The sequence below is a fragment of the Callorhinchus milii genome, unplaced genomic scaffold (assembly GCF_018977255.1).
Source record: "Callorhinchus milii isolate IMCB2004 unplaced genomic scaffold, IMCB_Cmil_1.0 Scaffold5, whole genome shotgun sequence".
NCBI classification, from domain to species: Eukaryota; Metazoa; Chordata; class Chondrichthyes; order Chimaeriformes; family Callorhinchidae; genus Callorhinchus; species Callorhinchus milii.
Genome location: NW_024704746.1, coordinates 41,515,002 through 41,539,004, shown reverse-complemented (window position 1 = coordinate 41,539,004; position 24,003 = coordinate 41,515,002). Strand labels below are relative to the sequence as shown.

At 45.6% G+C, this 24,003-nt stretch overlaps 1 protein-coding gene and 1 long non-coding RNA gene across 2 annotated transcripts in view; one reads left to right on the top strand and one right to left on the bottom strand.

The window, feature by feature from the left end:
* Nucleotides 1-12,974, bottom strand: part of foxp2 (forkhead box P2) — a 344,421-nt gene extending 331,447 nt beyond the window's left edge. Inside the window, exon 1 of the mRNA XM_042335911.1 lies at nt 12,881-12,974. The gene's annotated coding sequence lies outside the window, so the exon portion shown is untranslated. The remainder of the gene's footprint in view (nt 1-12,880) is intronic.
* Nucleotides 12,975-18,705: 5,731 nt separating this feature from the next.
* LOC103179346 lies at nt 18,706-24,003 on the top strand. Its single transcript, XR_487959.2, has 5 exons — nt 18,706-18,749; nt 20,186-20,320; nt 20,641-20,812; nt 21,178-21,346; nt 22,176-24,003. It is a non-coding gene; the product is annotated as an uncharacterized LOC103179346 (long non-coding RNA).

The window sequence follows — 24,003 nt, the reverse complement described above, 5'->3', positions numbered from 1 at the left end:
CTAATTAAGGTTAATTATTATTTTCCAAAAGAAACAGTTTGTAGGTCCAAACTATCAAATGATTAATGTAACCAAACAAATAATAAAAACACAAAGTGTGTGCGCTCTTAACCCAAAGCACTGAAATACCGTTTTATATGGAGTTTCTAAGTTGCTGAAGTTTAGCTTCTTAGTGGGGATTGACTGACCTAGTCACAATATTTATAACAATTAATTAAGCATCTAGAATGTAGTCATAGAGATCTTTGATGTTCCTGCCAAGTTTTAGATCAGCTGGAGTGAAACCTGTAGTTTAATGAATGCAGGACTGAAAGCAAAAAGTAGTTCAACCAGGTGTTTCTCCCTCATTATTAGCTTCCTGGGCTCTCAATGATCATCACTGCATGTAGTGCCCACACGGTCACATTTGTCTTTAAGATAGTACACTGTGGCTACTTTCTGAATAGCTATCTGTATTTTAATAAATATGGCTTAATAATTCTGAGATAAAGTCCCTATTCTAATAGTGCAGACACCAAAAAACAAAATGTTTTAGAAAGGGTCAGATAGTTGTTTTACTACTTATCATACCAGAGCTTTGCAACACTGGTTAAATCTTGCCAAGCTCAAAATCCATTTACCGTATACAAATTTGCCTCCCTTTCCAGAATCAGCATCAGGTCACAGAGAGATCAGCGGCTTCTCTCCAGCAAAACAGGTAAATAGTAAAATATCCTTGATTTCAATTCAGATTTAAAAAAAATTATATTCTCCTTCATTTCACATATGCCGCCCATCATCCACTGACGAAGAAAACAGGCAGGTAAGTTGTCACTGATGTTGTATCCAGTAGTTGCGTGGTGCCAGATTTAATTTAAATTAAAGTAAATTTTCAATTGCAAATCCACATGCTGTTGCTCTTCAGTACACAGTGTTAAGAGCTGTGCATTATTGGTTTACTCAAATAAATAAAAGTAAGATTGGTTTCCATACTGCTAGGGGTTCAATGACCATTATGGTGTACATTATGGTGTAAGGAGGAGTATTTATTTATTTATTTATTAATATACTCTTCTTTCCCCTCCTAAGTGCTTAGGTGAAATTCAATTTCAGAAATTTTGGGAGATGCCATATATGTTCGTCTTGGATGACAATTGGTAAAAGTTAATTGGCGGCATTTTTTAAACTTGAAAATGTATCAAGGATATTAAAAAGTGAAAACTGAAAATTAAAAAAAAAGATATGAGTGGAATCCACTGAGGTTGCACCTCAAGCAATCTAAATTCTTGCAAAAGAAAATCTTTACAAGCAACTTCAAACAAAAAAATCTGTACTATCAAATTCAGTAATCTTAACAGTTGTGATTTGCAGATAGAGCACCTCAGCAACGCCATGTATTAGTTTGAAGATTAAAAGATACTGTTCTGAGAACTTATTGAGGAAAAGCTGATAAGATAAACCAAGCATTTTCCAAGTTTCCTTTCCTTGAACTACTGTATTATTTAAAACCAGCAGAGTTTTATTTTAAACACCGAGGATTTTACATGCTATACAATACTGTGTAAATGCCTTAATATACTGGCTTATTTACAGCCAAAGGCCTTTTCTATATTGGACTAAAGGCATGAACTTTTCTGATTATTTTTACAGTTATTTTGTTTTGAATCACAGTCTATAGGGCAACCTTTATCTTATTTCTCCTCTGCATTATTTTCCAACAACATCTTAGTCCACCTTATAATATCCTTGTATTTGACATAGTACCTGTCATGTTGGGAGGACATCTCAAAGCACTTTGCAAAATCTACTGTAAAGTGCAATATAGTGTGCATTTTTTGGTAGACAAATCAGCAGTCAATTTACCGCAGCAACCTCCCACAAACAGCCTGAAATGAGTAATCAATGTCTATTTTTAGGGATTGTTGGCCAGGATCCCAGTTAAAGCTCCCTTCTCTTTTTCATTCATAACAAAGATTATCAACATCCACCTGAACAGCCAGTCAGGACCCCAGTTTAGCACCCCATCCGAAGGTCTGTAATGGAGTGTCAGCCTAGATTATGAGGTGAAATTAACTGAAGTAACAAAATAATGTTTAAAAATAAATGTATGAGACCAGAGCTCCCTCTGCCTCCTCATCCTCTTTGACCTCTCTGTTGCCTTCGACACCGTTGACCACTCTATCCTCCTCCACCATCTCTCCCCTCACCTCAACCTTCATGGTTCTGTCCTTGAATGGTTCAGATCCTACCTCTCACACTATCTCCACTTCAATCTCTACATATGGTTTCTCCTCTAGCCCCCACACCATCTTGTGCGGCGTTCCTCGGGGCTCTGTCCTTGGTTCCCTCCTTTTCAATATCTCTATGCTCCTTCTTGGTGACATCATCCATAGACATTGGGTCAACTTCCACATGTATGCAGATGACTGTATCTCTCTGCTTCCACCCTTGACTCCAGGACCACTGCTGTCCTGACAGAATGTCTATCAAGACATCAAGTCCTGGATGAGAGCTAACTTTCTTCAGTTGAATGTCAACAAGACCGAGGTTCTCCTGATCGGCTCCCGTCAGCGCCTCCGTATCTCAGGTACTGACAGCATCACCATCCATGGATGCACACTCCACCTTGCTAAGCCAGTCCGGAACCTTGGCGTCTTGTTTGACTCTCAGCTATCGTTTCTACCTCACATCCGAGCCATGACCCGCTCTGCCTTCCACCATCACCACAACATTGCCCGGCTCCGCCACTGTTTCACACTGCAAGCCACCAAAACCCTCATATACGCATTCATAAAATCCAGACTTGACTATGCAAACTCCCTGCTTGTTGGCCTCCCTGACTCCTCCCTCCATAAGCTGCAGATCATCCAGAACTCTGCAGCCTGCGTCCTCTCCCACACCAGGCACCTTGTTCCTATCACTCCCATCCCAACCGACTCCACTGGCTTCCCATCACACAGAGGATGCAGTTCAAGATCCTGGTTCTCACCTTCAAAGCCCTCCATGGCCTTGCTCTCCCCTACCTTTGAGACCTCATAACCCCCTACCAATCTGCCCGCTCCCTCTGTTCAGCAGGCTCCAGCCTGCTTCACGTCCCCCCGCCTCACCCACCCCATCATTGGCGGGCGAGCCTTCTACCACTCTGCCCCCATCCTCCGGAATTCCATCCCGCAGTCCGTCCGCCTCGCTCCCTTCTTTGCCTCCTTCAAGACCCATTTCAAGACCCTCCTCTTCGTCCGTGCCTTGGATCACCCTCCTTTCCCCCCTGCACTCCACCCTCCCCGATCCTGACCCTCAGCTCAGGTCCGAAACACTGACGGTCCAGAGCCTTGGGACAGCCTCCCGATGTGAAAGGCGCTGCACAAATGTAATTTTGTTGTTGTTCTAAGTATTTTGGCAAATAGACTTAAAAAAATGAGAATAGTCAATTTGGTTATTGATTATACTGTAGTTTCTTGTGGGTCAGCTAATAGCTCTTTTTGCAACTTACTCTGCATAAAAGCATTATCAAGTACATTCAATATAATGGATCAATCACAATGAAAAAGTAAATTCCCAATAAGGCCAATGTAATGAAAGTAATTATTAAAATATTGCCTTGCTGTTGAATAATAAGCTGAATTTAAGGTGTTTTTAATCAGAGCTAATGTTCACTTTATGAACTTCCATTACAATAATGTATTGTACCTGCTTTGAACTTTGTGAAAGCATTACATATTAAAAAGCTGACTGTAATGGGCAGATAGGTCTGCTCTGGTAATATACTGTACATCACAACATTCCATAAGATACCCTTTTTGAAATTCAGTTTTGCCCAAAAAAAGCACTATTTTTGTCAACTTTGGTATAAAGTCAACCAATTTAAATTAAGAAATTTAGGTGAATGGTAGAGAGAATGTGGGTCTGTACCTTTCGCCTAGCTTTCTTAATTTCAATTGGCTTTGCTGGCCACCACACTTGGGAAAGGGGAGGGGGGAAATCCTACTCTTAATCGCTATTCAGTAATCGCTATTAGAAAGTGTGTGAACATCAGGTGAGTACAGCGAGTGAGTTGGCGTATGGATTCTTTGCTTAAACAGTTCATCCCAACACAGGAGTACCTGAGTGCAAAATCAGAAAGAACCTGAGAGCTAATTGCTTGGTAGCAACTGCTTTTGTCGTTTGTTCGAAGAAAAATGCTTGGATATGCATAAACACTCACTCCAGTACTGCCTAGTTTTTTTAAAAATAAAACACTACAAGCATGCAAAATCTTTAGAGACGCTGTAGTGAATTTCTGGTACACCTAAATAAATCCCCCAATTCTTGTCAGCTTGCACATTACTAAAGATCACATACAAGAGACAGATGGATTTAAGTGGATAGAGAGGAGAAAGGAAACAGATCACTAGAGTTTGACACTAACTTTTGGGTATACCTACTTGCTCAATTTCAGGTGAGAGAAACAGTACAGTACATGTAATCTTGGTTGAAAGATTGAATTTGATAGTTGAGCTTCATTTAACATCGTTGACCTCTTTATATTGATATGCAACATCGATTTGCCACTTCAGGAAAACATTCTCTCTGTACCATGAAATTATTAAACAAAGATTGTCTTCTCTTTTTCTCAACTTTACCAGACAAAGGCTATTGTTCATTGTGCAAACACAGGTTATCTCCTCTACAATTTCAGAATACAGTCTAAACTACATTAACCACACAATGTATCCCACAAGTGGATAGTCACATTCCCTACAATACAAAAATTCTGTTCTTTTTCTACTGCCTACACTTGCAGAGCTGCATACCCGACTGCTAACAATTAACCCAATTTTCTATTCGTTTCGCACAGACTTACCCATATTACGCTGTCTCCTGAAATGGCAGATTAACCTTGCCTTTTGTTACTCATAGAGCATAAACTACATGGGCTATGCACCCATCCCACTGTCAGTTACAAATTGTAATACTTTACACTGTATGTACACCACAATGAACTTTAGGACAGAATCTATCAGCCAACCCTGGAAAGCAACTGTAACATTTTTCATGGGAACAAACTCATATATTTCATAATAAATGGGAAGCACTCAAGGGACTACAAGTATCTTTTGGTTACGGTGAGAAATGTTAGGTACTTTGGGCTCCCTAGCTTCACAAGAAACGCTTGTGGGAGGTATGGCATATGTACCAGCGACTGCTAATTCATTTAATGTTTGGTACTTCACACATAACTGTCATTCATGGATATGAATGTGATTGTGAATGCTAAGAGTCGCTTGGAGGTACAAATCAAACCTAACTCTAGTAATACTTAAACATGCTTTTCAATGTGTGGTTCCGATTCAATGTGTGGTCCCAAAGCGCTTTGAGATGTCTTGAAGATGTGATAAGGCACTATATCAAATGCAAGAATTATTATTATTTCTTAGGCCACGATTGGGAATTGATGCACCAATGCTGCTGCTCCTGTGTTCACCACATGTAAGGCCTGCCTTGCAAAAAGAGTTTGCCTTCCCGAGAAAAGCAGCTGATAGCTCCAATAACAACCAAACCACCTGCTTTGCTTTCTCAGGCAATAGCTATTTTACTAATTTCCACAACCAAGATTTTGGATTTACTCTCCCTTAATAAATCTGTTGTATACTTTCCTTCTGAACTGACAGGACTTGTAGTAACACCTCCATTACCATTGACTTTCACATCTTGACATGGTAAACCTGATATTGATGCCAAGAAGACAGTACTTTGAACATGTAATTTATATAATTGCATTATGTCCACTCCGCGTGGAGTCCTGTAGCTCAGTGGTTAGAGCAATCGCTTTGCAAGCGAGAGACCTGAGTTCAATTCCAGGTCAGGGCGAAACCTTGGGCAAGTTTCCTTACTCCACACGCCTTATAATAATCCCTCCAAAAAAACCAAAAACAATAATAAATTGGTCATTTTCAATCTACGACTATTTGTGGGACATTGCTGTGCGCAATTGGCTGCCGCGTTCGCCCACAAATATACAGTCAATTCACTTTACAGTGTCTTCTGTGAAACGCTTTGGGACGTCCTCCCAACGTGAAAAGCGCTATATCAAATGCAAGGATTATTATTATTATCAAATACAGTATGCCAACCTCCCCCTTGGATTGCACCATTTATCTCCTCATGTCACACGATCTGCATTCAATGGCACATTCAAGACTCGCGTGTTGATCAGGGATTTCTGTGCATGCTCCAGATTTATTTTTACTGCTCTCTACTAGAGTGGTTAAATCCATCCTTAACCGTAGAACATACTCCACTATATTCCTATTCTCATCCAGGTCATTTCCCTGACCACATCTCTTTGAACAATGTCAAAAGGCATGTATCTGCATCATAGCTCAAACAGTGGAAATCCTGTCAATTTGTCCATATAACAATAGTTTTGACCACAAATCCAATATTATGGCAATAGTGTAAACAAGAGCCAAATTACAAAATGCTACTGGACTCGAACCATTTTCCACAGTAAGAAGAATGTATGCAAGATACATTTTCCCCTTCACTTCCTAAGCAACCCCAGGCTCGAGTGATTCTCCTGGTCCTCATCCGCACCACCTTTCCTCCCATTTCACACACTGCCATCTTTGTTTCTCTGAGTAAGATTTATCAGTTTGGTGTCACATTATGGGCATATGTCAGAACTGCACACTGCAATCTAGATTGATGCTGTCCAAATTCATTTCACCTAAGATCCTTACAACAGCAGGGAAGAGAGAGCCTTTCATCTCATCAGGTTGAGATCTGTGTTTCAATGCGCCCCAGAGATGAAAGCAGTGTTGTATCCCAATGTGCCACCCTACTCAGGGTACATTTTCTCTTTCTTCCTGCTCAACATACTTTTTGGCTTGTTCCATCTTATGCATTTTGATTTACTCCTAAAGTCAATTCACCAGCATCACCTCTAACATGTTTGTTTTCTAATCGTTGGCTGGTAGTCCAGATTTTCTCACAATTCTGCTTTCCGCTAACTATTGATTACATAATACTTCATCTCCATCCAACTGCTATGTCAGTTGTTGACTCACTTTGTGAAACAGTTGGAGCACAGCAATCAGGCTCAATGTTCTTGACAGGACAGGAGTTGTTGGAAGAGATAACAGTCAGTGTAACTGGTATTGGTAATGCAGTCAGAAATGCTGTCTTTTCAGCTGAAATGATTGGTTTGTGACTGGTCCCTGGATAGATCCAAATACTGTAGTGGAAAAATTGCTTCCCAAGTTAGTTAAAGAAATGCCTTCAGAAATATGTACAACTCTTTCACAATTCACAATGCAAGACTAGTAACATATTTAACTATTTTGTTCAAAGCTTAAATCGAATGTGTCATCTTCTGCCAACTATCCAAAATTTTGCCTTTGCCTGATTTTGAGATGCTTACGGTGTATTAATTTAGTCCAAATAACACATTTTCAAAGTACCTCAAATAGCACAACTGTTAACTCAAAGTCTTCTATCAGGATGAACAGCGGGAATGTGGAAAGCATTTTTGTTTAAAAAAAATGTGTGCAGTTCATTTCAGATGAACTCAGGCACACCTAACTCAAGGTTTTGAAAGTGCTCAATTCCAGGTCATACCATATTCAGAAACCCTGCAATACAAGGTAAACTTCCCAACTGATACAACATTGTAACACAAATTTAGACCCAGTATTTCCTGACCCAGAACAGTTTAAAATGATTACAGCACAAATGGGTCAGGCATGCTGTAACTATAGGGAATCATTGTGAATCCATCTTATTTGACCTAACTTCACTCCGCGTGTATGAGACTGTGATGTATATAGGTCCAGCACCTTGGGACGTCCTCCCGACATGAAAGGCGCTATATAAATGTAATTTGTTTGTTATATATATATGTGTGTATGACATTCATGTACACATATTGAAAGAAGCTGTTTAAAGACCACAATATTCCAATCGTACCACATGGATTTTGTTTTTAAAAGACAGGAAACTACAAGATGTAATGAATCATAAATTAAAATATCCAAATCTCCCAAAATATCAGCCAGTGGATGTTCCCTCCCGCCAAATAAGTGTTGTGTCCAACTTGAAATGGAGCTTGACCTGGGGGTTAACATTAGCACGATTGGGGAGGGGGCAAAAAGTGCCAAACCTCTTCAGGTTCAGATGATTTTTAATTGACAAGTTTGGTTAGAAACGAAACAGTTTTGCAGATAAGTCTTTTTTGATCAAAAAAAACTTTTTTTTAAAAGAGTTATAAATGCAGTGGATGACAAGAAATAATAATAATAATAAACCTTGCATTTGATATAGCGCTTTTCACGTCGGGAGGACGTCCCAAAGTGCTTCACAGAACACACTGTAAAGTGAATTGACTGTATATTTGTGGGCGAACGCGGCAGCCAATTGCGCACAGCAATGTCCCGCAAACAGTCGTAGATTGAAAATGACCAATTTATTATTGTTTTTTTGGTAAAAATGCCAAAGGTCTAAAAATCAAAATCATTCAACATGGCAAAGGGGATCCCATTCAAGGCTCCCATCAGTTCTTTGATAACAAAGATGCTGGGAGGACAGTGATCAAAATAATTGGTTTCCAAAAGTCACGTCGTTTGAAACAGTTCACAACAACAAAAATAAGTCAACTCAGTGGTGACTCAGTCAATCCTGGATTCGCCCAGTTTGGTCGGATTGCGAAATAGGTATGAAAAGCCGGACTGGGTTCTTCTTTTTCACAGACTCAAATGAGAACAGGTGGACTCACTCACTGGAGTTGGCAAGTTTGGGGTGAGGTGGGGGGAACGAATGCATTTCCCCCCCCTACACCCACCCACCCACTCACTCACACCCTCACCCACCCACCCACTCACTCACTCACACCCTCACCCACCCACCCACTCACTCACACCTTCACCCACTCACTCACACCCTTACCCACCCACTCACTCACACCCTCACCCACTCACTCACCCACCCACTCACTCACACTCTCACCCACCCACCCACTCACCCACACCCACCCACTCACACCCTCACCCACCCCCTCACTCACTCACTCACACCCTCACCCACCCACTCACTCACACCCTCACCCACCCACTCACTCACACCCTCACCCACCCACTCACACCCTCACCCACTCACTCACACCCTCACCCACTCACTCACACCCTCACCCACTCACTCACCCACCCACTCACACCCTCACCCACTCACTCACACCCTCACCCACCCACCCACCCACCCACACCCTCACCCACTCACTCACACCCTCACCCACCCACCCACCCACCCACACCCTCACCCACTCACTCACACCCTCACCCACTCACTCACCCACCCACTCACACCCTCACCCACTCACTCACACCCTCACCCATCCACCCACCCACTCACTCACTCACACCCCCACCCACCCACTCACTCCCTCACTCACACCCTCCCCCACCCACTCACTCACACCCTCACCCACCCACTCACTCACACCCTCACCCACCCACTCACTCACTCACACCCTCACCCACCCACCCACCCACTCACACCCTCACCCACCCCCTCACTCACACCCTCACCCACTCACTCACACCTTCACCCACCCACCCACTCACTCACACCCTCACCCACTCACTCACACCCTCACCAACTCACTCACTCACACCCTCACCCATCCACCCACCCACTCACTCACACCCTCACCCACCCACCCACTCACTCACTCACACCCCCACCCACCCAACCACTCACTCACTCACCCCCTCACCCACCCACTCACCCTCACCCCCACCCACCCTGGTTTCTGAGTGCGTAAATACAACCACCAGCAAATGTTGCAGAAGAGGAGCGAAAAACGTCGCTGTCTTTTTTTTAAAAAAACACAAACAACAACAACAACAAATATTGATCTTAAACCCCCCCTCAAAAAAAAAAGACAAAACAAAAACATCCCAATTCCAAGCGATGCCAAAGAAAAACCACCCAAAGATGCGGCCGTCTGTGGAAATCGGCGCTGCGTTAACTTATGTGTTGCGACTTTGTGGGTGAAACGCACCGCCACCGCAGTGTCACCCCACTCACCCCCCACCCCCACCACTCCCTCCCCCCACCCACCCCCACCACTCACCCCCCACCTCCCACCCCCACCACTCACCCCTCCCTCCCCCCCACCACTCACCCCCCACCCCCACCACTCACCCCTCCCACCCCCACCACTCAACCCCCACCCCCACCACTCACCCCTCCCACCCCCACCACTCACTCCCTCCCACCACTCACCCCCCACCACTCACCCCTCCCTCCCCCCACCACTCACTCCCTCCCACCACTCATCCCCCACCCCCACTCACCCCTCCCTCCCCACCACTCACCCCCACCCCCACCACTCACCCCCCACCCCCACCACTCACCCCCTCCCCCACCACTCACCCCCCACCCCCACCACCACCACTCACCCCCCACCACCCCCACCACTCACTCCCTCCCACCACTCACCCCCCACCTCCCACCCCCCACCACTCACCCCTCCCTCCCCCCACCACTCACTCCCTCCCACCACTCATCCCCCACCCCACTCACCCCCTCCCTCCCCCACCACCACTCACCCCCTCCCCCACCACTCACCCCCCACCCCCACCACTCACCCCCCACCCCCACCACTCACCCCCACCCCCACCACTCACCCCCACCCCACCACTCACCCCCACCCCACCACCCACTCAACCCCTCCCACCACTCAGCCCCTCCCCCCACCACTCACCCCCTCCACCACCCACCATTCACCCCCCCACCACTCACCCCCTCCCTCCCCCACCACCACTCACCCCCTCCCCCCCACCACCACTCACCCCCCACCCCCACCCCCACCACTCACCCCCACCCCCACTCACCTCCCACTCACCCCCCACCCCCACTCACCCCCCCACCACTCACCCCCCACCACTCACCCCCTCCCACCACTCACCCCCTCCCTCCCCCCCACCACTCACCCCCTCCCACCACCCACCATTCACCCCTCCCACCACTCACCCCCTCCCTCCCCACCACTCACCCCCCACCCCTCCCTCCCCACCCCCCCTCGGCTCGGCCCGTGCAGTGCAAACTGCTTCAGGAAACACCCAACAAAAGTTGCCGCGAAGGCTTCTTTCGTGCGCGTTTCACTTTGCAGCCAAAGCCACTCCACAGCACAACCACCTCTCTCTCTCTCTCCTCTTTCTCTTCTCTCTCTCCTTCCCCCCCTCCCCTCCCTCTCTCCCCTCCCTCTCTCTCTCCCGCCGGCAATCCCCGAGCCGACTCACTCCATTAAGTCACGTGTGGCAAATGCACTGTCAAGAATTAGTGTCGTTGGAGAGTGGGACAGACAGACAGACACTGACTGACTGACTGACTGACTGACTGCGGCCGATGGAGAAACCCGACCTCCTGAGCACCGACGCAACACGGAATGATTTGGGGCCGCAGTCGGAGGAGGAGGAACTCAATCAGCTCCGAGTCTCAGACCCCCGGAGTGAGTGAGAGAGAGAGAGAGAGAGAGAGTGTGTGAGAGAGAGTGAGTGAGTGACAGAGAGAGTGTGAGTGAGAGAGAGTGTGAGAGAGTGTGAGAGTGAGAGAGAGAGAGTGACAGAGAGTGTGAGTGTGTGTGAGTGAGAGTGAGTGAGTGACAGAGAGAGTGTGAGTGAGAGAGAGTGTGAGAGTGTGAGAGTGAGAGAGAGTGACAGAGAGTGTGAGTGTGTGTGAGTGAGAGTGAGAGAGTGAGTGAGTGAGTGAGAGAGTGAGTGTGAGAGTGAGAGTGTGAGAGTGAGAGAGAGAGAGTGAGTGACAGAGAGTGTGAGTGTGTGTGAGTGAGAGAGAGAGTGAGTGAGAGAGAGTGAGAGTGAGTAGCTTTGAAACCCAAAGGGGAAAGTTCCTCGGGCAAGTTGCAAATATCGCTGCAAGTTCTTCTCCCACTTGTAACACAAGAGGCAAAGTGCAATCTTAGCACTCACTCCCCCCCCCCACTCACCCCCCCCCCCCCACTCACCCCCCCCCCCCCCCACTCACCCCCCCCCCCCCCCCCCCACTCACCCCCCCCCCCCCACCCCTTCTGGGCGCTTTAAATCCTTCTTTTTTTAATGTGTGTGTTTAACGAAAAGAAATGCAACCTCGAATCAATGCCACGATAAACGTTTGCATCTTCATCCATCCCCCCCCACAAAAAAAAAGAGATTAACTGAATCCCGACCCGTCGGCAGGTTTTGTTTATTTATATACATATATATATATGTGTGTGTGTGTGTGTGTGTGTATATATTACTATCGCGGTGCAAAAGTTGCTCTGATCGAATCGAATGGTTTCGCCCGACTTGAGCAGTGAAAGGGAGACAGACAGAGACACACACAGACAGAGAGACAGAGAGAGACAGACACACACACTGTACTCTCTGGACTCGGTTGGAGAAACCACACGTTTACGAAACGTTTGCCTCCTGTCTGTCTGTCTGTCTCTACCCCCCCCTTCCCCCCCTTCCTCATCCTCCTCCTCCTCTCCCCCTCCTCATCTCCCTCTCCTTCTTCCTGGGCAGTCAGGAAAGAAACCGAGTCGTTGGTTGGTTTTAAGTGCATTGCAGAATCCCGTGTCCTCCACAACAACAACAACAACAACAACAAAAAAGAGAGAGAGAGAGAGAGAGGCTTTTTTTTCCTCTCGTCTAATAAACGACTACAAAAACTCTCGCCGCCGAAGAACTGGGAACAACGTGGTTAGAAAGGCACTAAAAATCCACACAAACCTTTAGCCACAGACACACAGACGCAGGAAAAAAAAACACCCACTAAACTTTTTTTTTGGTGGGGGGGTGTTTGGGGGGGTGGGTAAGTTTGGAGGAGAGGGGGAAGAAGAGAGCAGAGGTAAAATAAGTAAAGAAAACTTTTAAGACAAACTTACCACAACTGAACCTCGGCGTATCGGGAAGAGCCACAGCGACGGAGAGAAGATGCAATATAATATTCTTTTTTTTTCCACGTTAATAATTTTTTTTTTGGACCGGGCTTTTTGGGGGTGGGAGGGTGGGAGTGTGTGTGTGTGGGGGGGGGGGGTGGGGGGGAGGGAGAGAGAGAGAGAGAGGAGAGGGAGGGAGGGAGGAGAAGAAAGAGAAAGGAGGAGGAGAAAGAGGAGGAAGGGGGTTGGGGAGTTGAGAGAGGGAGAGAGGGAATTGTATTTATTATTTTATCTTCTCTGTCTCTGTCTCTCTGGGGGTGTTATTTCCCGGTCGTGGCTGCTTTAGGACTTGGTAGTTGTTTGGTTTGCAGTCGTTATCGTTGCAGCAGCAACAACAACAACAGCAGCAGCAGCAGCAGCAGCAACAACAAAAAAAAGGCGCAACGCTTTTGGGGTTGTTACGAGTTGCAAAGATGTATATCAATAATAATAATAATAATAATAATAATAATGATGACGATGATGAAGACAGTTCAGCACCGAACCCAGAGAGTAAATAACAAGGGGTGGAGGGGTGAGAGAGGACAGATGCCTTGGCGGGCTGGGGCTGGGGCTGGGCTGGGGCTCACACTCCCCCGGGCTCCCCCGGCTACAGGCGTCAGACAGACAGACAGACAGACAGACAGACAGACAGAGGGAGACAGACAGACAGACAGACAGAGAGAGAGAGAGTATTTTTTTGTAAGGCGCGTCTCGCACTTGACTGGAATAAAATGTTAACCCTCTCTCTCTCTCTCTCTTTTCTCTCTCTCTCTCACATACACAAACACAGACAAACGCACACGAGGACACACGTCCCGTCCCCCCCCCCCCGTTTCCCCCCCCCCCCCCAATGTTTTTTTGTGTGTGGGTGGGAGGGCAAAGAGAAGAGAGAGACACAGAGTGAGTGAGTGAGTGTGTGAGAGAGAGAAAGGGGAAGAGAGAAATATGCACAAAAGCACCGCTTTGCACGTGCCAGTGGCTGACAGTTTCACCACCTCCTCCCCCCCCCCTCCCTCTCTTCTCCCCTCCCTTACATGACAGAAACTCTTGTACGTGTGTATCTGTGGTAAAACGAGGAGAGAGGAGGTGGTTTGCAAAGTGTGAGGGAGGGAGAGAGAGGGAGGGAAGGAGGATAGAGAGAGAAAGAGAGAGAGAGAAAGTGGGTGGTTGGTTGGTTGGGTGGAAGGCTGTGTATTTCTAATCTTTTGCAAAAAAAATGTTTTAAATTTGCAGCCTGAGAGTTCTTGGCGGACTGGAGAGAGAGAGAGAGAGCCCTCCCACCCCGGGGAGGGGAGTAGGAGAGAGAGAGAGAGAGAGGGGGGGGGATAGATGGATGGATGGAGGCGGAGGGGCACCTTGTTATTTTGGGGGAGTGCACCGTCCTGGTGACGTCACATCCACCTGCTATGTAAACAAAAGACTTCAATGTTGTGTTTGATTGTATTCTCTCTCTCTCTCTCTCCTTCCCTCCCTCTCTCTCCTTCCCTCTCTCCTCTCTCTCTCTCTCCTTCCCTCCCTCTCTCTCCTTCCTCTCTCTCTCTCTCTCGAGCTTCGGGCTTGCAGCTCTCCAGCCACCACACTCTGCAATCGGTGTGATTGGGGGGGGGGCGACGAGAGCGAATGAGTGAGTGAGTGAGTGAATGAATGAATGGATGGATGGAACGAATGAATGAGCCAAAGAGAGGGAGGGAGTGAGAGAGAGATAGAGAGATGAGGAACCTACATCTGAGCTGGTTAACGGGTGCATCTCCCTCTGCAAAGGATTCGTGGTTCAAGCACCAAAGCATGAGAGTGAGACACTAGGAAAGGGTGTCAGGGTGTGTGTGTGTGAGAGAGAGAGAGAGAGTGTCTTGTCTGGGGGATAAAACTGGGGGGGAGGGATAAAACTGTGGGGGGGAGAAGGGATAAAACTGTGGGGGGGGGAGGCATAAACGTGGCAACGATGCAAAGATCAAACTCTTGCAAACGCCAAAAAAAAAAGGAAAAGGAAAGTATCTGATCGCACGAGTCTCTGGTGCTTTTTTTTCACTCTTCAGAATGGTTAAAAACTCGAAGAGAGGTGCAGCTGAATTGCATTGCTCTTTTTTTTTAAGGAAAGAAAAACGGAAAAATACAAGTGCGACGTTCGGGATCGACACTTGAAAAGATAAAAGAAACAAGTTTGATGACTCTTCTCATTTCGTTCTCTCTCTCTCTCTCTCTCTCTCTATCTCTACCGTCCTCTCCCAACACCCCCCCTCTCCCCACCCCTCAGATTCCTTTCCTGGGACCACAATACGTATCATATTGTGTAGTTTGTTTGCAGCTAAACTGCCGGATAGCCATCGCTTCTTTTGCATATCACATCAAGTCAAAGAAACTCCTGTGAAAAGTAGCGGGTCTCCAGAGCGCAGGGCACAAGAAAGACAGGAGGAGGAGGAGGAGGAGGAGAGGGTGGGTTGGAGGAGGAAGAGAGGGTGGTAGTGGGGAGGGAGGAGAGAGAGCAAAGCTTTGTGTGTGTGTTGTGTGTGACTGTTAGCCAATGAAGCCCAGACGAGTTCGCAAGGTGAAAGTTCAGTGCAAGGACACAGTTTACAGAAATGTTTGGACTGGTGCACTTTTGCCTTAAAAGAATGTACCTCAGCACTGCAAACACACACACACACACACACAGGACTACACAACGTGCAATAATTGCACACCACACTTTTCTGATCTCTCTCTCTCATTCCCCCCTCTCTCTCTCTCTCTCGGCTACAAGGAGATGCGGGGACTTGTCAAGCGGTTAAACTCCAGGTTGCACTCCTCCTCCAAGTGACGTGTGGATGTCAGCTTTTCAATCACTTCGAGAGAGACAGAGACAGAGACAGAGAGAGGGGAGGAAAAAAAAAGTGGATCTTTCATTTTTACATTCCACCACCTTCCCCCAATCCACTGCAACCCTTGTGTGTGTGTGTGTGTGTGTTGTGTGTGTGAGGCAGATAATCCCCCCCCCCCTCACCCCCCCACCACCATCCCACCCCTCGATTTACAGCGATCCAACACTGAATTCGCCTCCAGTTACCTTTATTAATGCCTTTGCAATCCAACTTTGTTGCCTGTCCTTCTCCCATTATTTGCAACCCCTCTGACCCAGATCGCTTCCCTCCTGATGAAAAAAATATTACTCATTGGGGGGGGGGGAAGAGAAAAAAAAAACCCGAGTAAGTATTTTCAGGGGTTTAGCGTGATCTTGTCTTAAGATATCCGAAGGTATTTCATTGCTCTCTCTCTCTCATCCTCCCTCCCTCCTTCCCTCTCTCTCTCTGTGTCTCTCTCCTGTGCGCTGTAACATTGGGGCACAAAACAAAAGCTTATCTGCTTTTGAAAATGCTTTCTCCCCCCCACCCCCCGACCTTCAACTGAGACAACACAAATCAGCCTGATTTGTGTTGGCAATAGAGGTGCTACATGTTGTTTTGCTTCTCGGTGGACAAACGTAATGTAACAATAATAATAATAATAATAATAATAGTATTTGGAGCGTTTTAAGAGTTCTCAGACACCGACTTCAGGACTCAATCCCAGCTCCATCCTCGCTGACCACAAACTCCACCATGAACAACAGTACCTACAAAACAAAACGCAATAACCCGCCGTATCGTCCAGAAATAAGATCCAAACACATCATAATAAATAACTAAATAAATAAGAAATAAAATCCAAACTGGAGAAAGTGGTTTGAGCGCTTCGGATAATGGTATCAATGTGAGAATTGGGCGCAAAACACGTGAAATCCCCCCCACCCCCACCCCCCCAACCCCCCCCCCCCCACGAAGGGGACTGAATAAATCAATCAATGTCTCGTTACGATCCACGCACTTAAAACGCCACAACGCGAAGAAAGTAAACATTTTTTGTTCACGCAACGCTCTCGACGTTCAAACCCTCTCTCGTGGTCTCTCCACTCACACGAGTACGTTTCAATAAATTGTAATTGTGTGTGTGGGGGTTATTCTTTTTTTACCAGATTTGAGCACCAAATAAAACTGGAGGTGATTCCCGATCCGCGATCTCCTGTGATATACGCCAGAAAAGAACACACAGAATTTCCGAATCCACCCTAAAGAAAAAGGACATCAAACATTAATACTTGGAATAGTATCCATGGTATCCCCCTCACCTCCAGACACCCACCCCCACCCCCCACCACCACCCCATCCCCTCCCTCCACAAACAAACGCATTCCACGACAATACATATTTCAGAACAATATGAAAATAAACTTAAAAGAGAAGAAATATTGCAATTCCGCTCTAATTGTGTGTGTGTGTGTTTGTGTGTGTTTTTCCGCAAAGTCGGGACTAAAAACTAGACCACGACATGGGATCAAGCTTCTTGACATGTTGCTCGGGGTGGGGGTTAAACTCCCAACTAAATCCTTGACTATCATATATTTTTTTTCCCAAAAAAATATAACGCATCTCCAAAATGTTCGTGTGGGGTTTTTTTTTTGGTGCAGGAGCGAAATCCTTCGGGTGTTTGTTGGCACGAGTTTTATTTGCACCCTTTTGCATCGCCTAAACTTCGGAAACAACCCCCCACCCCCCCCCCCCAAAAAAAAAAATAATAAAATAAAAAAAAAGCAGCAGCGACTTCTTCGCCGAATTATGATTCTATTTTCAACGCAGAACTTTGAACCAACGCTGCGGTTTCCGCAAACGCTGTGCGTAAAAGTCTCAACTGCACAGCTGGAGGGGTTGGGGAAGGTGCAAATGGCTCAAACTTCAGTTGCGAGTCGGTAACAGATAAAACTCTGGGTTTAGTACTCCATCTAACGACACAACTTCAGAAAACCTACAACAGACAATATCGCACTTAAAGAGAAAAAGTTCTCTCTCTTTTTTTTATTGACCTGAGCTGTTGCACCAGCGATGTTGAAGCCTAAGGTGAGATTGCACTTACAGTCTCCGACGATGATATCCCTTTCAATAATAAAACCGCTATCGTTTAAAATTATCATCGCTTTGCAGAAGAAGTGGAGGCGCGATCCACAGAGAGGAAACTCAACACATTATTATGTACTTAACGCGTTAAACATTTTTTAAAAAAAACCGTGAGTATAAAATCCCTGAGATATTAAAGTTTTTTTGGGGGGGGTTATTTTTGGAAGACATAGATTTTTAAATAAGAGAGAGAGAGAGGGTGGGGGTGGGGGGTTAAAGAAAAAAAGAAGAGAAAGAGAGAGAGAGAGAGATGGGAAATGAAAACATTCGGAGGCTCAGAGACATTGACAGGTATTTTACTGGAAATACTCCTGGACCCCCCCCCCCAAAAAAAACCGGTTGCAAACTCAAATGATATCATGTGTTGGGCTCAGGTAATTGGAAATTGTTATTTAACGGTGGGGTGTGGGGGGAAGGGGTGTGTGTGTGTGAGAAAGGGCAGTGAGTTTGGGAGTGTATTTGCTCGTTGCAGAGCAAATCCACGTCCTCTTTTTATTTTGAAAGGTGTCTCGTCCTTCGAAACATTCTGTGGCAATTGCACGACGTTGAACTAAAACGCGACTTTTTTTTTATATGGCTATTTACTGACATTCCTGTAGTTTCGGTGTGTGCGGTGTGTGTAGTGCTGGTGTTGGGGGGTGTGGGGGGGAGAGAAAGCTTTGCAGTCGGACGCCCCCCTCCCTCTCCACCCGTTGTGTAAACCGAAACGATTCCGAGATCGAAGGGAAACTTCGGATCGTTTGCGTTTTGCGCAACTGTTCGCAGAACATTTCTGAGTCGCCTTTGGCTTTTTTTTCCTCTCCAAATCGTATTTTTTTTAAAAAAAAACACAGGTTTCGGTGTTGCCCGCAGACTCAGGTTTCCGAAACGTACGTATTTGAGGCCAAAATCGATGCAAAACCCGCTTGTTTGGAATAAATTTTTTTTTTGGTTCAGTTCGCTTGTTGTTCTGTGGAGTTTTATTTTTGATATAGATATATATATATATTGAAAAAAATGTATATTTGAGTCTGTTATTGCAATGCAAGTTTTACTATTTGCAAAGCATATCGATGATACGGTAAATAGCTCTGTTGATGTGTAACAAATACTGCTGAACTGATCAGTCTTATCGTTAACGAAAACCCAGCGCTTTGCTCTCGTCCCTTTCGAATTGCTGTAGCGAGCGATCACCCAGTAAAATAATAAATAAAAAGGAGAGGGAGGGTGGGGGTGGGGGGGGGGAAGGAGAGAGAGAGAGAGAGAGAGAGAAAAGGGGGAAAAAATGCCTGAATTGTGGATATCTAGTGCCACCTGCCGTTTAAATCAATAAAGAGCTGTAACCCAGATGGCAAATAATACGAATAATGCAAGAAAAAGAGCCAGACTTTTCGGCACAAGTGCCGAAAGATGCAAACGATAAACATTTGTAGGAAATAATATTTGATGCAAGAGTCCCCCAGAAGCTTTTACCTGGTCCGACAGTCCGCGGCGAGTGTGGACCGGTGTCTATAACTTTGTATCCGCCACATTTGATACCATCCCCTCACTGCAAAGTGCAAATTCCCACTCATTGACAGACAGTAACAGTAACAGTTACAGTACTTTGTTTTTCAAATGCTCTTACTCGTATCTCATTTAAGGATCGGGGTAAAAGAAAATGACCAAAAGATTGGGCAACACCTTTCAGTAAAGTTTGAGTTTTATGGGCATTATATTTTTTTGGGGGAAAAAAAATGCATTTTAAGCACAAACTTAAAATGTACAAATTGGTGCAAATATGTACAAGGGGTTGGTTGGGTGGTTGGTTGGGAGGGGAAAGGAATCTTATTCTTATAACGGGAGGGGGGGGGATCGCCAGAGAGCGCAAATATAAAGCCCTGACACAGGCGCTGTTATTAAAATAACAGTTTGTTTTAAGAAAAAAAAGAGTATTTTAGGAATTGAACGTGCGAAGTAAAGCGACAATGACAACATACCCCACTGCCCCCCCCCCCCCCCCCCCCCACACACACACGCACACATTAAACTAAACCCACTGTATTCAGACTGTGCTTAAAATTATTGGGGGGGAAAATAGTCGACCTGTCCTAAAGTTTAAAAGAAACCTTTGCACAGTGAGTGTTAAGTGCGTTAACAATGAAATCACATCTCTGGCAAAAGTGAAACGCAGACTGGGTCGACTGGAGGCATCCGAAATACAGCACAGATGCTCTGTGCAAAGCAGTGGGGGGAAAATGTTACACTACAGAGATATAATATAATATATATAATATATATAAACAGTATTTTTGTACGTTAAAATCGGCACCTTTTCCTTCTGCAGATACCACTTGTAACTTGCAGCCGGGAAGGCGATTCGAGTTGCAAACGACTTTCTGTTCAAAGTTCCCTTTGTTTATTTTTAAAGCAACGCCTGAAGATCGAAAGCTGAGACAGACTCTGGTCAGACACACCGCAGGTTAGGGCAGAGCGACTTAATAATGTTTATTGTGCTCACAGGTGGTGGGGACAGCGCTGACACTTTTCCTCCTCCTCCTCCTCCATCCTCCCACCACCACCACCACCACCACCCCCCAAAAAAAGAGAAGAGAAATCTCTTAACAAGAGATCCACCTTATCATCAGTGGTATCTTTATCATACAATATCTTACAATATTCACACATCGCATAACCCGAGCGAGTCACAGGCGCCCCAACCGACTCCAAATCGTAATCAAAGAGGGTTTTAAGTGATGCAGATCTATACTTTTCTCTCTCTCTCTCTCTTTTCTGTCTCAGGAATAAGGGTGCAATCGGCGTTTAATTCCTCTCACTGAGCGGAATTATTCTTTCGAGGCGAAACTGGCAATTTTAAGTGACGCTCTGCGAAACGGATCGACGCTGCGCTCTCTCTCCCTCTCTCTCTCTCTCACTCTCTCTGCTCTGGGACCGCGGGCGGCAGGTGTTAAAGGTAAGGCGACTCGAGCAAAGGGAAACAGCAACGTTACAGGGTCCAGAGGGGTTCAAAACGATTTGAAAACACATTCCGGGGCAAGTTTCGGAACCCCACGTACCTCTCCCAAGTTTACACTTAAAAAGTCTTAAGGTGTTAAAGGATCTCTCTCCTGTTTCCAGCAACAGCACAGCTCCCAACACTCCCTCTCACTCCCTCTCCCCCCCCCCAACACACACACACACACACCCTCCTCTGCCCTCAGAACAACATACAGCACATTTATCCCTCCGAGTGACCAGGTGATACTGTACCTACAACACACAGCCCAGGGCTCCGTAAGTCTCTGGATTTGCTAAGATTTATTTCCCCCCCTTTCGCAGCAGAAGAAGCGGAAAGCATATATTTCGAAAAGGTGCTCTGTGAGCAATCTCTGACCGCCTCGGCTCGTTTTGGAGCGGAGGGGGTGTTGTCGATCGGTACCACAGGTAGAGTTGCAATTGCATTAGTTGGTGACCTTGCTTTGGGGTTACAGTGCAATGGCGAGTTCAGGTGAGTGTGTGGTTGTATTTTGTTTTGGGGGGTTGGGGTGGGGGGTGGGATTTTACACTTTAGGGTGTTGGACGTGGCCGATTCCCTCTTTGCAACAGTGTGCATCAGGTCAGTGGGTGCTTTTTGCCAACGCCTTTGGTGTATTTATTGCCCCCCGGACTCCCACCGGGTTGAGCGCAGATTCTTCAGGTTTCTCGTTAAAAAAGCAGCACCGACAACAGTCACCCACAGCAGCACTGATCAAAACACTTTCAATTTGCAGCCGCCTCTCATCTGCCTCCCTGACAAGTTATCAAGAGCTTGTTTTATTCCCCCCCCCCCTCCCTCCCTCCCTCCCCATCCCATCCAACACAACTCCAATAGATTGAGGCAAAGCTGTTTTGCAGATGTAACGGGGGATAAACCAACAAAACGCACTGTGTGTGTCAGACTGACAAGAAAAAAACCCTATTTTACAAGACAAAGGGACAGAGACATTTCGCTGAAGTATCAAACCAGCAAATCGAGGATGGAAACAGCGATGGAAATAAATAAACCTGATGTTATTGTGATCACACTGGGGTTTTTTTTTGCCATGACTGGAGGGCAAGCAGGGGGGGGGGGGGGGGGGGGAGGAAGAGGAGGTGGGGGGGGGGGGGGAGTCAAGTCAATCTCCACAAACGTGCAACTAATTCATCAAGGAATGAATCACGATCTCCAGACTGGTTAATGCGAAATGAGAGATTCGTAACCATTTGCAACCCAGACAGTGAAATCACCTGCCCCCACAACTGACTCCAAATTAACTGAAGGTTTGGATCTCTCTCTCTCTCTCTCTTTTTCTTGGCAGGAAGTTGTTACTGAACGATGCACGAACTGACATGTGCTGAATTAACAGCCCGCAGTTTGCTGAGCAATGGAAACGCCAACTGGAGAACATCTTTTGCGCTTTAGGTCGGGATTGCACCACGAATTCTAACTCGGAAAGTTTAACTGCTGCAGAAGTTGGATACATCTCCCATTCCTTCCCCGGTTTGACGAACCTTTCAGACCACTCGTAATATAATCCTCGTCTCCTTCTAACCAAAAACCTCATAGTTTAGAAAATTCAACATCATCGTTAAAAGTTATTCCCCCCCCAAAAAAAAACCCAAAACTATTTGCACTCCCCTTTCGCCTTTATTTTGCAAATTGATTCGTGGAAAATCGTCGGTGTTTGGTTCAATAAACGTGATGGAAAAAACACGAGGCTTTTGCACTGAACAGTGTTCCTGCAGAAGTGGCTTCACAACTTAACAACAACAACAAAAAAAAGAACAGCGAATGATTTGCCGTTTGCACTCGATTTGCAGCGTTCGGTAGTTTTAACCAAATTTAGAAAGCGACTGTATTTTTCAATATTTTCCAATCTCTGCCGAATAGGTGTCTTTAAAAAAAACTTCCGCTGGAAATCTCTGCATCATTTCGAAGGCACTTTGCAGACTCATAGCTTTTGTGCAAAAAAACACACCCACAAAAACCCAGCCTCGAGTAACGTGTGCTTTAAAAAGTACAGACATATTTCACTTCAAGTTGCAGGGGATGATTTCGGAATCGCCATTCAGCAATTAAAATCTGCATTTCCCCATCTGCTCCAGTACTGTTCAATACTTGCTTTTTAATTTTTTTTTAAAAAAAACTCTCACTTCTAAACATTCTCGCAGAAAATAATTGAGCGTAGAAAATAACCGTTTGCAAAGGGACGTCGAGAATGAGAATTGCCTTGTGTTTTCTTTTATATTTATACAGTGGGGCGATATGTTTCTGGGACAGCATTTGATGTAATGCTTTGCAGAGATACCCTTTTGAATGACAGATTCGCTGCAGAAGCCAAATACTAACTCCTTGCAACATGTAACGGTGCTTCCACTGCCCGGGAATATTGCTCTCCTACCTTTTGCCAAACATATATGTTTTTTTTAAAAAAAAACTCAAAAGGTTTGAAGCTGTCTGCGGGAGGGAATTTGATGCAACAGCAGTTTTTTTTAAAAAAAATATTTGCTATGATTTCTGTGACACACCTATTCTCTTGATCGGAAATCAGATTGGACTCAAATTATATACATATCAGAACAGAAACAATGAACAACTCGAGGCATTTAAAAAAAATAACGACTCTGTGTTTTCCTCCATGTTAGTGCATACATGTTAAATGTGTCATGCGAGGCAGATTGATGGTGAGAAGCTGCTCATCGCCCGGAACGACACAAAGGCACTTACTTCCCAACAAGGACGAATAGGGAAAATATAATAGAAAGTCTCATCTTTAGGGATGGATCAAAAATGCTTAGAAACAGAGACTTGGTTGGGATCAAGTCCAGAAGCCTACTCACTCAAGCAGGTCAGAGGGCAGCAAAATAAAGAGGAATACAATTGGAAATATGTAGAAAGTAAAGATCAGACACAGTGACCCATTCCTCTGTTCTCCAGATCTCTCTCAACCAAAACCTTTCTTCTCAAAACCTCATAAAAACACATGATTCTTTGACTGAGCATTTGGTCAACATCTTTAAATCGCAAATCACAAATGCAAAAGCATTGAGGTATTTTTCTAGGTGAGAGGTATTACACGAGGGTAAACTGTTGATGGACAGATATTCTTAAACCAATTATTCCTATTAAATGATGGGCCAGTAACC